Consider the following 17,679-nt stretch of genomic DNA (forward strand, 5'->3'; position numbering starts at 1 on the left):
ATGACATAAATCACAGCAAGATCTTTTTTGAACCACCTCTTAGAGAAATGGAAATAAAAATAAACAAATGGGGTCTAATGAAACAAAATATTTTGTACAGCAAAGGAAATCATAAACAAGATGAAAAGACAACCCTCATAATGGGGAAAAATATTTGTAAATGAAGCAACTGACAAAGGATTAATCTCCAAAATATACAAGCAGCACATGCAGCTCAATATCCAAAAAAACAAACAACCCAATTCAAAAATGGGTGGAAGACCTTAATAGACATTTCTCCAAAGAAGATATAAAGATCACCAACAAACACATGAAAGGATGCTCTACATCACTAATCATTATAGAAATGCTAATCAAAACCATAATAAGATATCATCTCACACCAGTCAGAATGGCCATCATCAAAAAATCTACAAACAATAAATGCTGGAGAAGGTGTGGAAAAAAGGGAACCCTCTTGCACTGTTGGTGGGAATGTAAATTGATACAGCCACTATGGAGAACAGTATGGAAGTTCCTTAAAAAACTAAAAATATAACTACCGTATGACCCAGGAATCCCATTACTGGGCATATACCCTGAGAAAACCATAATTCAAAAGAGACATGTACCACAATGCTCATTGCAGCACTATTTACAATAGCCAGGACAAGGAAGCAACCTAAGTGTCCATCGACAGATGAATGGATAAAGAAAATGTGGCACATATATACAATGGAATATTACTTGGCCATAAAAAGAAATGAAATTGAGTTATTTGTAGTCAGGTGGATGGACCCTGAGTCTGTCATACAGAGCGAAGTAAGTCAGAAAGAGAAAAACAAATGCCAGATGCTAACACATATATATGGAATCTGAAAAAAAAAAAGGTTCTGATGAATGTAAGGGCAGGACAACAATAAAGATTCAGAGGTAGAGAGTGGACTTGAGGATACAGGGTGAGGGAAGCATAAGCTGGGATGAAGTTAGAGAGTAGCACTGACATATATACACTACCAAATATAAAATAGATAGCTAGTGGGAAGCAGCCACATAGCACAGGGAGATCAGTTTGGTGCTTTGTGACCACCTAGATGGGTGGGATAGGGAAGGGGGGTGGGAGTCATAAGAGGGAGGGGATATGGGGATATATGTATATGTATAACTGATTCACTTTTTTGTACAGCAGAAACTAACACAACATTGTAAAGCCACTATACTCCAATAAAGATGTTAAAAAACAACAAAGAAAGATGTAATCAAAACAGAAAACAAACAAACAAGCAAAAAAGTGTCCAAGGGTTCAGTGGTACTCAGATTAAGGGCCCCTGACCAACAGAATAGTTTCATCCCTTGAAGGGTTATCAATCTCCAATCAGTGAAGGTGTTCAAGTATCAATGTGACAACTAATTGGTGAGGATACTGTAGCAAATAAATTTACCATACTAGACTCATTGAAGAAAAAAAAAAAAGTCCCGATGACTTTTATAAATTTTTAAATCAAGGATTAAGTGAACTTAAACATGAACTATACCAATAGCCAGTGCAATTTTCCTTGTAGTACAAATTCAACTAGCTACATGGAGAAAACAATACTATATAATAGAGAGATAGAAAGATGCATGAAGGGTGGAGAGATGGGGAAGGAGAGAGATACACACTCATAAATATTATACCTAAACGAAAGCAAAACACCCTCTAAGGGTATTTTCCTGTAAGGATTATCTGTTGGATAACAGCATGTACTCTTTCATTTCTGAATAGTCTCTGTAAAAGTCATCTGACAAATACAGTCATTAGCATCTCATTTTTATTTTAAGTGGTGACAGAGGCACTACAATATGCCTTTCAATACCCCATATTAAATAGGAGTGATTTAACATTGGCAATTAATCAATAATAAATCAATAATAGTAAATTGCTTAAATGGATGAATATATATATAAATATTAGGGGTGAAATAGGGCCAATAGTAATTCTTATTTTATTTTATGCAGCCAGGGCTAATTGATAATTGACAAAAGCAAGGAAGCTTTTGTTAATTTGGGAAGAGCTGGATCTGGGTGACATCCTGTATTAAGGAGAGGGTGTGGACTATTTATGCATCTTTAAAACAAAGTGTGTAAAGCACAAATAAATACTTAAAATTTTATACAGTTCACACATACTGATAAATATTAAGAAAAACTCCTGTGTAACTCCACTTAGCCTTTTTCTAAGAATGTCAATGTTATTTACATTAATACAATAACTCATTAATTAAATGATTTAATGCAATTCCCAAGGTTAATTTGATTAGTAATTACAAAAAGCAATTAGTTAAGACCTAATGGCGGGCTTCCCTGGTGGCGCAGTGGTTGAGAGTCCCCCTGCTGATGCAGGGGACATGGGTTCGTGCCCCGGTCAGGGAACATTCCACATGCAGTGAAGCAGCTGGGCCTGTGAGCCATGGCCGCTGAGGCTGTGTGTCCGGAGCCTGTGCTCCGCAATGGGAAAGGCCACAACAGTAAGAGGCCCGCGTACAGAACTAATGGCTATTTTCCCTTGAGGAGAATAAAAGATCACTCAATAACTGCATATAGTTTTTTTTGAACCAGCAAGAACACGTTATATGTATTCATTTACTAGAGTTATAAAAGACAGTCATAACAACAGTTATGAGAGACACACTACATGATATGATATATACTTTTACAAAATGGGGAGGGGGAACAAGAAGACAAGAAAGAATTGGAGACAATGGGAGAACACAACCCAAACCAAAATCCAATAGTAACTTGATATGATTTTCTCTGAGAATGGCTTGAAATTTTACTTTTATAAAAATATAAAATGTTTCATGCAAGCTACAAATTATGTAACAATTGATTCAAAAGTCCCTGAATCTGTCATAGTTCCAAATCATTGAACCATTCATAAAAATGTTTCCCATTAATAAAGTCTATTGTTTTCCTTTTTGTTGTAAATAAAATGTTGTGTTTTGTTTGTCAAATCATCTCCTATTCAGAGAAAAACTCATTCTTGTAGAGATTCATAGAGTTAAATAATATAGTGTGATATGACTCAGAATTCAAAATTATTAAATGAGAAAAGTACAGGATATGGTTTTAGCTTATTTAATATCTGTAATAAACCTAAAAATTCTAAAATAGATTGAGGAATATGACCTTTTAAAAAGCACAGGGTTAATGACATCATCATTTATGCTCTGAATCAAAACGACAGGATCACCAACGAACTATGCAAATACTATTCGATCTGGATAATTCATATGCTCATAGCTTGACTAGTCAGGGGTGGTTATAATACTTATTTCTACTTTATGTAACTCTGTACCATCTGTACTGCCCGCTATGGACACAAGTATTTAGTCACTTAACATCATAACATCATGTCCTTTGAGGGTTTGAGGTTTTCATATGCTAGTTGAATTTACTTACTCAGCAATACTTAGTTCTATCTTTTTAAAATCTCAATATATTCCCACATGATGTTCATTCATTTATTCTACAGTGTTCTACATGTTTGGGATGGAAAGATGAATGAGATGTTGCTACTGCCCCCATGACTCTGACATCCATTCAGTGAGACATACAAAAACATAAATAATTATATTTGTGGAAAGTGTTATATTCAAGGTGCTTTGAGAAACACAATGTGGCAGATACTGTATGTAAACTTACCCCACAGCCATGCTTACTCTTTCTCCTTTACTAATTTCTTCTATAGAGATTTATAAACTCTATGGAAGAAACTCTATAGAAATTTAGAAACTCCAAAAACTAAAAAACTAAAAGCCAATTAACTAGACCCACTGCAGCCAAGGAATGCTTTGCTATTCAATTCTGGTCAATGAAATATAAACGGATGTCTGCCGAGGCTGCCTCTTCCATTTTCTCCTTCCTCTTACCTGGAATGTGGATTGTCTGTCTGGTTATGGGGCCATTTGAATTGCAACTGTGAGGACAAAAGCCACATGCTATGAATGGCAGAACAAATATTTCCCAGGTCAACACTTAACTGCTACCCCTGAATCTCCAGTTGTATGAGATATCAAAAACCCTTACTCATTTCAACCATTGCTGTAGACAGTTCTGCTACACACAGCTGAATCCAATCCTAAATAATACGACAGAAAGAGGTAAGCTAATTCTGACTGGGACATTATGGGAAGTTTCTTCATCTGAAAACTCTGGAAGAACCTTGAAATAAGTGTAGGAGCTCAGAAATAGATAGGGAAAGGAAATTTGAACACAGCAGAGGGAATAACATTGTGTATTTAAAACATAGGTTTTGGGAAGTGAATGAGGGGATTCAGTTTAAGCATATAAAGACAGAAAGGTGGTTTGGAATTTTTCAAGGGTCTTGTGTTTTCAGGCACAAGAGTCTGTACCTACTGTGTTGAACTTGACTTCACAACAATTTGTTTTAAGGTCCTGGATTAACTTTTGCATTCAAGCAAGCTTTTAAAAATAAATGAAGCTGCTCCTCTCAGGAGGTCATGTAGGTCAACCTCAAAAGCTTGCCAGGGGCTTCCCTGGTTGGCGCAGTGGTTGAGAGTCCGCCTGCTGATGCAGGGGACACAGGTTCGTGCCCCGGTCTGGGAAGATCCCACATGCCGCAGAGCGGCTAGGTCCGTAAGCCATGGCCGCTGAGCCTGCGCGTCCGGAGCCTGTGCTCTGCAACGGGAAAGGCCACAGCAGTGATCTGCCTCACCTCTGCACCTTTGCTCATCCTTTTCCACAGAATCTTCCCTAATCTTCATCTCGGTATACTCCAAGTCATTTATTCAATATACTACACAAACTTTACTCGGTGACATTCTCTTCACCACTACCCACAACCCTTCCCTTGATTGACATCTCCAGCCCTCCTACACATTCTCCTTAATGTCCTGTACATACTTCTATTACAGATTTGTCATATTTTTTTTATTTGTACTTGTCTTTCTCCTCTAGTAGGACATAACTCTTTTGTTAATAATCTCTGTAGCTTCATTGTTTAGTTTAGTAATAACACATGTTAAATAGTTTTGAAATTTATGGCCATGTTTTTTACCTTTGAGGGTTTTTAAGTAAGTATCATAATCTGATATCATGAGAAAGTAAAATAAAGATTAGAGTGAGAAGAGACAACAGGAAACTAAAAGTCACTAAATTTATGATTAGAAAATGTATGATAAACTTGACATTTCCATTTAAAGTGGTTATAATCTCTACATGTGTCTTGAAATCCATAGTCTTCCAGTCATTTGCTGGCTGAGAATATGGTGATAGGTTCCCACCAAATTTTAAAGCTGAATTAACTCTCTTGTGCATCCAGAGAGACTTGCTGCCACTCTAGGATCACTATTCTACCATGCCAGGAACCTCTAGGAACCTCTAACATCACTGTGTGCTGTGATTTCAGAGGCACTGAAAGGCTACCAGACATCAAAATACCTCTTCCACTCAACCACTAACACTTGAGGAATAACATCTTTCATCTGTTAGAGATGAGACATAAAATTGCCCCTAGGAGATTCAACACGCTGGTTTTGAGCTGTATTTTGAAGTTATGACTAGCAAGTGATTTTCTCATACCAGACTTTGTTGAATACAAAAAGATAAACTGTGAGGGATGTGAGTATCTGAAATAGAAGGAAGAATAAACCCCAAGAAAACCATCAAATTGGATGCATCAATTGAAAACTACATTTGTGATCATTTCACCTACAACTTGCCTTTTATTCTTTCATGTAGTTATTCTGCAAAATTTTACTGGCACCAGTTATTCACCAAGGATATAACTGGACCCTAAGGATACAGAGATAAATGATCATCAGCATTTATGAGTCAGGGAATAAGAAGTCAAATAGAATACAGTTTGGACAATGTCCTGATAGGACCCTAACAGGCAGCCCTATAGCACCAGCATCATTCCCTACATTAAAATACAGATTTCTAGGGTTTCCCTGGTGGCAAAGTAGTTGAGAGTCCGCCTGCCGATGCAGGGGACACGGGTTCGTGTCCCGGTCCGGGAAGATCCTACATGCCGCGGAGCGGCTGGGCCCATGAGCCATTGCCGCTGGGCCTGTGCGTCCGGAGCCTGTGCTCCGCCACGGGAGAGGCCACAACAGTGAGAGGCCTGCGTACCACAGATAAATAAATAAATAAACAGATTTCTAAACTTTTGTTAGCTAACATCTAAGATAACCTCACAAAGGTATAAACCTACCATCACATCAGGCACTTATAATTCTGTATTCTGCTATAATTGCCAAAAGGATGCCCTATACATCATCACATCTGACCTTGGAATCAAGCCTGCCTGACCCATATTGTTTCATTCCTGATCCTCCAAAGGCTCTTCAGTTAAATATTGCTTCTGTTTACTCACCTCATGCAGCATATAAAAGACTTATGTTCTCAGATGCACCTCTGCACAAATTACATGACATTAGGCCTCTGCAGAGCCTCACTCCTGCACTATTATACCACCACTGCCACTCAGTTAGCTGCTGACTCTGCTTTGAGTAAATGGTGCAGGGCACACAGGCCTCCCTTCTCTGATCCCAATACCCTTGAATATAAACTATCAGCATCTAAGGTGCCTCCACCAGTTCCAAGTCTCCTACTATTTCATTTGTATGAATGCTGAGCATTCACTCTGCAGCACAACTGGTGGTGTCCTAGGAAGATATTCAATGAGATTCCAGAGATTCCAGCCTCCCCTGGTTTTTGCTCAATACACTTCCTCAGACCCTTCAGCTCAGTGTCTAAGTCTTTGGCTTTTCTACCCCAGTGTCCATGGCTTATGAGGACTCTATTTTCCACCTTCTCATAGGGCCCAAACCTTGTCACTAATAACATTGACAAATACTAAGCTCCTACTACGAGTTAGCAAACCCATTTCCAGAAATAAAAACTAGCTAGAACTTCACTGGACTCTCAGTCTTTAGAAACTGAAAATCCAAGGATATCTTACCCAATCAAATCCCTATCATAGTTCTTAGCACACTAACATTTAAAACTACATTAAAATTGCTTTTATATTAGCTTTTATCCTCTAGTGAACTAAAAGCTCAGGATATTTGAAGCCATGTTTGTATCTCTCACACTTTGCTCTCTGACTTGCATAAAGTAGAGATGGAGAAATATTTGTTGAATGAAACAGCTGTTTAGATGTCCCAACTAATTAGGCACCTCGTAGGGTCAGAGATGTCATTCCATCAACCATTCTGTTCAACCCCTTCACACATCAAAGTCCAGAGCCCTCTCTTTGTCCCCTGGACTTTGCCACAGGGACAAGGAATAGCTCAGTTTTTTACTAGGATTCATCATTTGATCCTAATTCCTATCCAGGGAGGTTCCTGCAGCCATATCTCATTCCCTCTGCTCATCTGTCCCATTTCTCCCCAGTGATTATCATCTTTCTCTGGTTTAAACAGCTGAAAAAAACTACAACTTCATTAACACTAGTTTTAAAAGATTGCCTGCTCTTGGTTTTATTATTTTTTTTAATTATCACTCATTTTGGGAATAAAATTTCAGGAAAAAATATCTAACCAAAAACACATGGGATCAACACACTTTCCCAGTTGTTATCTATCTTTGCAACCCTTTAGGAAAAAACCTTACATGTATCATATGCTAAAATACTCAAGTTCTTCTATGTTAGAAAAGTACAACACTGCCATTTGCTTTCGTTAAAACACTGTACCAAAAGTGATGTAGATAATAAATAACGTTGTGCTATAATCCTACAGAGTCCTGATGAAATCACTGGTATCCACTCATAATTATATATGAAGAAGCAAATGCATGGGTAAAAGGAAGTAAAATATACCATATCAGATGTTTTTGTTTCCCATGTGCAGTTCTTACAAATAATATATAGTCGTAAATTTGAAAAGACTGAGAGAAATGTGTCTCCAGGCATTCCCTTATCATCCCTAAATTTAGCACTACTGAAACCATGGCACCAGAGAAATGACGTTGCAATACCTCGGATGCTGGTGTAGTGTAATATGTAAGAGAGAAAGTGTGCATTTTGCAAAGAAAGTTGTGTATAAATCCCGACTCTACACCTTAAAAGTATGTGAGTTTGGTGACTTACAACTTCTAAGCAACTGTTTCCTCACCTGCAAAGTAAGGCTCAGTGATAGTACCCAAATCAAAGGATAGTTATAAAGTTTAAATTAGATAATCCATGTAAAATGGTTATTATAGAGTTTGGCACCTATAAATATTTAAGATTATTGTAATTAATGTGTTATATTTGTCACCTTAATTTGAAAATAAATGACTTGGTTTACTTTAAGGAATGTTTCTGAAAGAAGGGAGATTTTCTTACATCTTTGTATTCCTTAATCAACAAAGGTTGACATACCTAATGCTAGTATAAAATAAGCTTATGGTAGGTTCTTCAGGAATTCAAAGGCTATTTCATTACCTCTCCCTTTTCCAGAAAGTGTATGTTAGCATAAGCTTAAATAGAAGCAGAAAAAAATTAAAGCATGACAAGTAAGTAAATGGTAGAAAATATTCTGTGTAAGATTAAGGCTTTATCTTTGTTGGACTCAGCAATCCATTGCCTGTTTAATTGAAGATTATTTTAAAGACCGTCTAATGAATACAAAGTTAATTCATTTTTTCCTGTTATGAGAAATATATATTAGCTTTTGAAATATGGTCTAAGTCATATTCTCTTTTCATTTCAAGGACATTTTAGACATCTCTGCAATTCAGTCTTTTATTGTAATTTCATGCTTGTAAAGTACAAAGGATTGTCTATGTCTGTAACTGACTATTCAGGCACTAAGACAAAACTTTCATAATCAGTGATAATATATCTTAGCAAAGAATACCAATACATATTTAATGTGTAACCTTTGACTGTATTGTACAATTAACTCTTCGTATCCCTTTTTTAGTGAGATCCAAGGGAAATATTATTCTCCATGTTAAACAATATTCATGTTTAACTGATTATCCTTGTGAAAGGTAGATACATATCTGGTTTTTCAGAACTCTCTTGGAAAAAATAATGTTTTTACACCTGGAAAGTAGCAGTGCATATTTTATTGTTTTTCACATAGAAATAAATTTTAAGAAGAGATGATCACATTGACAAATTTACTTTGTTTTATAAATTTTGGTAATTAAACTCAAATTGGTCATTCTAGTGGCAGAGTATAAAACATTTCAAACCTTACAAGTAAGCACATAAATGCTGGATATTTACTTATTATTTTTATGAGAAGAACACAACATAAGACCTTTCCTCTTAGCAAATTTTAATTATATAATACAGTAGTATACATTAAAATAATAGTAATAATAAATAGGGCAAGAGAAAACTCAGAGGTGAAGGATATGTTTATGGCATAGTGATGGTTTCAAGGGTATATAAGTCTCTTTAAACTCATCAAGTTGTGTGCATAAAAATGTACAGTTTTTTGCATCTTAATCGTACCTCAGTAAAGTGATCTTTTTTAAATGCTGAAATATTTATGTCTCAAAGCTTCTTGTTAGGGGTTCTTATTCCAGAATTTCACTAAGTCTTAAAGAATACTGTTGTACTTGAAAGAGAATAGATTTCTTATTTTCTGGAGCCTGCTAAAAAATTATGGTAGTTAAAATAATAATATGATTTCATAATGAAGATTGCCCATGTGAAACTATTGAGCTCAAAATATATGTCTATGTACAACTCCTTAATCAAAAAATAAACAGCAACTTATTATTATTTGACTATGAAAGTCATTCATTCTCTAGAAAAGGTGATTTTCATTCTGTTAAAATTTCCAAACTTTTCTTGTTAATTTTTAAATGCTATATCCTTCTTGACAATTTTCAAATAAAGTATTGGGGGAAAAAATGACTAATGAAATTAGGATATCCCAATTATCTTGTAACTTTTCCTCTTGATCACTTAAATGCAAATCAAATGTTTTTTTTGAAATAGTAGCCATACTTCCATAATGTAATTGGCTGTAACCACTGATTAAATGTATCCTTTGGTGGCTAATGTTTGATTATTTTACTTTGACATCTTCACTGAAATTGCTCAATGGGGTCCTAGCTATCTATATTCTGCATTTAGATGTCATTAAAAATACAGTTCCTGCTTTTAATTTATATAGCCAATGAGAATACTTGTGTCCTAACTTTCTTGAATACATATTATTTGGGAATCACAACAAAGACTAATGGATTGAGGAAATTCCTGGTTACAGCATTAGGTTCAGAATAAAAGAAGTGTTTTGCTTGTGACATTTCCCTACTAAAGTTATTATTTGATTTAGTCTGCTCACATGTCATTAAATTATAGTGATTGTGAAATATAAAACCTCCAGGGATAAGTATGAGTGTGAGGAATGGTTTAGAGGAAGGCAGACATTAAGATGCACTGGGAAATCTGCAAAGTTCGGGGATAAAGAAAAGAACTTTCTCTTACTTCTATATCAGACATGTTGAGTTTTGTGACAAGGAAGTAAGAAATCAAGGTAGATCCACATGTCCAATTTTCAACCAAGATTTTGGTTGTCAAGACCTTACCAATTTTAACCTTCTGGAAAGAAATGTAATGTCACTCAGGCTTGAGGTGGAGTAAGTGTAACTTAAAATGAAGGTAAGTATGTTGACTTACTGTCATGAAAAATTGACTTTTCTCTAAATTTGCTAAAGGTCAGAGACAAAAAACATGTGTTTCTTTATTTTCCCAAGCACATAGCAAATCCAAGAAACTGTGTACCAAAAATATGGTAGAGTTTAAAAATACAAATTGTTTCAAAAAGAATTAAGGAAAATTGAAAATACTTTCATATATAATAGGAAATTGCTAGTTCTGGTAAACGAATTCAATGCAATCATAAAAATTCATAATTATGGACAGCACAGAAATACGTATAAATATTCATAAAATTATGTTAAGTAAATAAGCTTAACACAACACCAATATTTAATTAATTAATAATGATATGGTGTAGATGGAAATAAAAATAAAATTGTTCATATGTTAGTGGAATTAACAGGGCTTTCTTCCTAAATGTTTTTTATACATTTTTTATTATTTACACAAAGCTTTTTTCAAAAAAATAAAATAGAGTTTACAGAAAGTGTCATATATGATCAATTATAATAGCTGGTAAAAGAAGGCTAGGAAATTATGACTATAAACACTGAACATATTTTTACTCTGTAGGCCAGAAATTTTACTTCTAGGCATATATGCAATATAAATGTGGCACAGTTTCATCAAAAGACATGTTCTAAAATATTCTTGGTAGCACTATTCATCATAACTCCAAACTGAAAACTATTCAAGTACCCATAAACAGTAGAATGGATAAATAAACTGTGGATATTCACCCAGCTCAATACTACACAACAATGAGAATGAACCTTCTACAACTATGTCCTGTAATATGGACAAATCTCGGAAGCAGAATTTTGAACAAGAAAGAAAAACATAGTCTTTTCTACCTGTCTTTGCTCACTCAATATTATGTTTGTGGGATTCCATTTCTATAAAACCCACAATAAATCCTTCTAGGCCAAATGCACAACATTTCTGGCCATGGGAAAAATTCTGCTAAAGGAAACTAAGAATCTCAATGGGCTATTAGGACTCAACACACATATCAAAGTTGAAATGTTCTACAATTAGATAAATTCACTTTTACCTAAAGATCTTTACTACTATATGTATGTACATTATACGTGTATAAATACACACTCATACAGATCATATTCTAAAATTTTCCTATGGCAAAAACAGTTATGTGTCTACCAAAGTATTGCACTCCCGTTCTGTAGTGAGAGTTGCTGGGAAGTGGTTGCTCTGTCAGGAACTACATTACTGGCCCCTTAACCCCTCTCACCCCAGGTGAGATGAGACTTAACTACTCCAAGATAACGGAATGTGAGCATAAGGGATGCTTCAGTCAAGAACAAAGGACTTCCTCCACACGGCCCTACCCCAGTGTGCGAACAGGATCCAGAAAATACAGAACAGGACTCCAAGGTCCTAGATGATGGACAAGTCACCAGTTGGACAAAGCACAAGTTTCTGAATCTCTACGTAGAAGACTGCCCATCTACCAGAATCATCTGCATTGACTGAATTGTTACATAAACCAAAAATAAACTTGTGTTGGATTAAGTCTGATATTTTGAGGTTTACTTGATAGCAAATTATATATTTTAATATATGTTTTTGTTTTTGTTTTTCTAATGCTAGCTTGACCTAGTTTTGAGGCCCTGGCTAGTGGCCGGTCAGTCTCTCTTTTTGACAGGTAGAACCACATTCCTACCACTTCCCTTATATGGCTGTCACACACCTGGCCACTAAGCACCAGCCCTAATCACCCTGAGGCCAGGTATGAGTCAGCCAGGAACAGTCATTGCCCCAGAGCCCATGAAATTATTCAAGTTAGTCAATCCACAAAGCGTCCTACTCCCTCTGTGATGCTGCCTAGCAGTTCTCTCTTCTTTGGAGTTTTAAGTAACAAAGAATTCTGTCTTTCATCTATCCAACTATCCACTATCAAAAGAATCTTAAATCTTATAAAACAGTGGTCCCCAAATTTTTGGCACAATTTGGCACCATGAACCATTTTCTTTGAAGACAATTTTTCCACAGACGTGGCCAGGGTTTGGGGGAGGGGGAGATGGTTCAGGTGGTGATGCGAGTGATGGTTCAGGCAGTAATGAGAGCGATGGGGAGCACCAGTTGAAGCTTCACTCACTTGCCTGCCGCTCACCTGCTGCTGTGAGGCCCAGTTCCCAACAGGCCATTACCAGTACCCATCCACGGCCCGGGGGTTGGGGACCCCTTTATTAAACATGAACTTAGTTTGATCTTATACTCTAAGCTTCGTTTTGTAAAATGTAGTCATTTAGCTTTCACAGATTTAATATTTGTGATTTTTTTTCCTCAAGATATCAAAGATTCATTACGTGCAGTTTGTCCATTTGCTGCGACACAAATTTGAATAACTTCAAGGATGGTTGAGTGCACATGCTATTTAACTAGCAGTTGGGTTTATCAAGCTGCCCAACATTCAATGTGGTTTTGTCCTTGCCTCATAATTATCATTGCAGAAAATATAATAAAGTGCCATAATCTGTATTTCTTGGTGAAAAACAAACTTTGCGTGAAAGACAAACTTCAACGAAATCTGAAAGGGTTAACATGGCACAAGAAACAAATGACTCTTCATAGAAAAGTGATTCAGGAATAAGTTGAGAGCATGTATTAATTTTCTTGTATTTCATGTTTTTCAAAGATATCAACCGTATCTCTGCAAAATGATAAGAACTAATCATAAAATATATGTATATATATTGCATATAAATCCATGTAGTTCAATTTTTCTTTTTTGATTTTATCTCTCTCAGTCTATTTTGTCTTATATAATACTAATTTGAGAAATGTGAATTATTTAGGAATAGAGGATGATTATGAGCGATTAGTGGCTCAAATTTCAAAGAAAAACAGCAATCTTGAGATCTACTCACTCTACTTACCTCCTCGTTTCCCATTTGTAAAAAAAAAGAAAAAGAGAGAGTGAGCATATCTGGGACCATTTGACTAGGAATTTTGCAACTTGATACTTCTTGAACATGAGCGGGAAACGTGCATTATTTTCTGTTTACTCGGGTTTTAGAGATTTTTAAAAGGAGCTAAAAATAATTATACATACTGCCATAAATACATGTTTATTGTATAAATGAAATCCATTCATATATACCCATGAATTTAGTTAAAACACCTATTAAAAGAAGTTTTAAACAATAACTATGCTGTACTACTGAATTGTAGATTTAAATAATCAGCTATGAGCACAATAAATTATGGCAGTTAAGGTCACAGACACTGGAGCCAGATTGCCAGTTTGCACCCCAGTTTCTCTCTCTACTTGCCTTGTGATCCTGGATGAATCACTTCTCCTGCTTGGACTCCAGTTTGACCATCAATAAAATAGAGATAATAATAGTAACTACGTGATAGTGTAGCTGTAAAGATTAAATAAATGAATATATATATAAAGTGCTTAGAATTGTGCTTAGCACTAATTAAATGCTACCTATGACTATTATTTGGTGTGATAGAAAGAGCGGAAGTGAGGAGATTCTAACTCTGTAGCTAATTCTCTACATAAATTTGAAGACATTATTTACTTCTCTGGATCTCCAAGTCTATATCTGCAAAATAAGAGATTTTGAATATATGGTTTCTAAGGTCTTTCTTAGCCCTAAATTTTTGGAAGTCAAATAATATTTTATAGAAATCACTTGACAAGTCACTTTGATTATTTCCTTGTAACCATATCCTTATAAATGTCTTGAGGCTGTATGCAGAATCTTTACTGTTATGGTTGGTTGATTGAAGGTGAGTTCTGATGAGTCAACTCCTGATATCTTTCCAGTTTCCTATCATAGTTTTCTTGTTGTAACCATAAAAAATATAAGAAAATGGTGAGTTTTAAAAGTTCCATTCCATGAGAGATATTATATTTATGTATCAATAATGGAATCAAGAGAAAATAAGTTTGTACTATTTGCCACATTGTAGGTGCTCTCTCAAATTAATCAATTTATCTTAACTTTTAAAGAAATAGATTTATGACATGTCATTTACGATATCCAAAATTAGATTTTCTTTGTAAGACTAACTCACTAATAAAGGACATGATCTGCTGCATAATAAATTCAGCATAACACCTGATTTTGTACATACATTCTTGTATTCTATTAAAGTGAATTTGTGTTAAAAAAATAAAAGGAAAGAGATCGTTTAACATGAGTTTCAGATAAAAGGTGAGCATTTATGTAATATTTTCCATAGTAGAAATAATCAAAAGTGTCTTTTTCTTTCAATATTGCCTTCACCCAGTAGTGTGGCCATGACCAAAAGACATCTGCGGAAATTAAAGTTTAATTCCACTTGGAAAATACTAGTTAATTACCAACTCTTAAATGTGATTCTTTTTAATCCTCACATACTGAAGTCTATAACTGTTGTCATTTTGTCATAGATTGCACCACACTTAATCAGTTTAAAATAAGACACAGATGGCCCTTGTTCCATAAAATCTCTGGTTTCTTTCTCTTTCACTGACCGCATAGTCAATATGCATGAATCACAAAGCTGAGACTTAACATTTTCTTCAATTAGCCTGGGGCAATAATAAATCAAAGATTCATTTCTGGAGATGGCAAACCTGGCAGATACAACATTGTAGAGAGCAGATAGACATCTGTTTTATGAAAGAATGTTGCTAATGACAATCAGGTACACATTAATGCATAATTTTCACTGACCTTTTATGGGTCAAAATCTTATTAGGTTAACTTCTACTTTTTGTTACTGAAGTAAAAGCTGCTTTAATGAGATGAATACATAATACTCAGGATTTACTCAAGTCAGATATAAGCATTGCAATAATTGTTCTACTTTAGCTTCCTAATAGGTCTCAAGCAGTAGGCAATAAACTGGACCCAACTCCAGTACATCTTGACCATACTGTAAACACAGACCATTTTTTTCCTTTTTAGTAATTGGTATGAAAATATATTTTGGAGAGACATATTGGCTTTATTTAGAATGTATTTCAATAAGATTTCTGCAGGATAGAAACTATGGCAGAGCTGAAAAATCTGTGAAATGAAGAGGGATGATATTGAGGTTTTTCTGAAGGAAATTAAGGACAAAAAAGACTGAGCTTTCAGCTTGGTGGGGAAAGAGTAAGGAAGGAGAAGACTTCCATTGGGAGAGAGAGCCAAGGAGAAACTGCCAAGGAAAAATGTGTAAAGAGTTCTCAGTTGAAATATAATGCTATAAGATTTTGACCTTTCCTGATGACGCCTGGAATCTTCAACTAAATTACCCTCAACAAAATTCTATTACAAACGTGGTATGATTTTTCTTTGTAAAAGTCAAGGAAGAAGCCGAAATTTTGCAGCAGGATGGGAGAAGAATCAAAACAGCAGGAGGTGGGGGCAAAGAATAGTAGAAAACACTACCCTATGGATTATAGCATTGAACATGGATCATGTTCCAAAACCACATAGGATTCACCATAATCTCTCCATGGGACTCCAGTCAGATTCATAGAATGGATGTTTAGCATTTGTGTAAATAAAACATTAAGTGCATGATACCTGGGATGCATGAACCTTTAGTGGTGGAGAAGCACAGAGGTCTATCGTGGATAAACGTAAGAGCAATTTCCTTGAAAAAAAGTATAAATTAGCTGAGATCTGAAATATAACAAGAGAATGTCCAAGCAGAAAGGAGATGGAGAGTGCTGAAAGCAAAGAAAATGGTTTATGCAAAAGCCTGGGTGGAAGAGGGGACGTTCCATATTCAGTAAACTAAAATGACTCCTGATTTACTAGATTTTAGAATAGGAGATATTGTATGTTGTGAAATGAAACAGAGGAAATCTACAAGATTCAGACCATAAAAGGCCCTGTAATTTATACTAAAGAGTTTGGACTTGACCTTGGGAAATAAGAAGTCATTAAAGATTTTAGACAGGGAGTAATAATATCACAGTATTACACAGAATTCAGAAAAATGAATTCTTGTCTATGGTTTCCTCTGGCCATTCACAGGGCAAGGAGTCCAAAGGGCCAAGGACACAAACCCACATAGCATTCATGCCCATCCTTCTAGAGAGTTCTCTGTGCATATAGTCACACAGAATTCCATGTCCAGATGATTCCAAACTTCTTCTATGACCTGTGTGGGTTCTTCTCCGGGTCTGTCACCTAAGGGCAGATCTCACCTGTGGGCTTACCTCTAGACCTGAAAGAAGGTCCCTGAACAGTTGTTAAGGGGAAGATGGCTATGGACAATGATCAGATATACAGCTAGGAGTGTCTATATATAAATGCATATAATAGCACTTATATATAGGTGTCCTAGCAGTTATGAATGAAGCATGAAAATAGAGAAGGGAAAGAGCCATTTATCTCCATTTATACTCTGGCCTGAAACCCACAAATTTTGAGAATTGGCCAGATTATTATATTTGTGCTTTAAAAGATCACTCTGTCTATGTTACAGAGAATGGAATGGAGGTACAAAGGACTGGTAAAAAGCATAGTATTTAAAAATCTGTTGAAATATTCTTGGAAAGGGTTGATATCATCTAGTGCTGGATGGTGACAGTCGGAATGAAGATAATTTGATAGAATTTCGTGTTTGATTGCTGTGGGGGCTGAGATGGAGAGATAAGTCAAAGATTCTATCCAGGTTTTCAGTTTTCACACCTGGGTGACAGTAGTAGTTTTCATTGCAATAAAAATTAACAGAAGGAGAACAGTTTATAGACAGATGATGCTGACTTCAGTTTGGAGCGTAATGAATTTAAAGTGCCTATGGGAATCAAGACAGGGATGCTCAATAGGGCATTTGATTCTGTGATCTAAAGAGCTATATGCTGGAGGAATAAATGTGGGACTTCTTAGCAAATGATAGTAATTGAAGCCCTTGGAGTTGATGAAATCATCTGAAGAGTGGTCGATGAAAAGTGAGCTGAGGATAGATCAGTGTATAAAGCCAACGTTTAAGGGATAAGAATTTGAAGAGAACACCACTATTAAATGTGTCCAGAAACACAAGAAATGTGTTGCAAAGGAGGTTATTGAAATAGGGTAAATAAAATGAAGATCATAAATTAATTCATAAAATGAATCAATAAA

This window comes from Pseudorca crassidens, chromosome 18 (genome assembly GCF_039906515.1).
Source record: "Pseudorca crassidens isolate mPseCra1 chromosome 18, mPseCra1.hap1, whole genome shotgun sequence".
In the NCBI taxonomy this organism is placed as follows: domain Eukaryota; kingdom Metazoa; phylum Chordata; class Mammalia; order Artiodactyla; family Delphinidae; genus Pseudorca; species Pseudorca crassidens.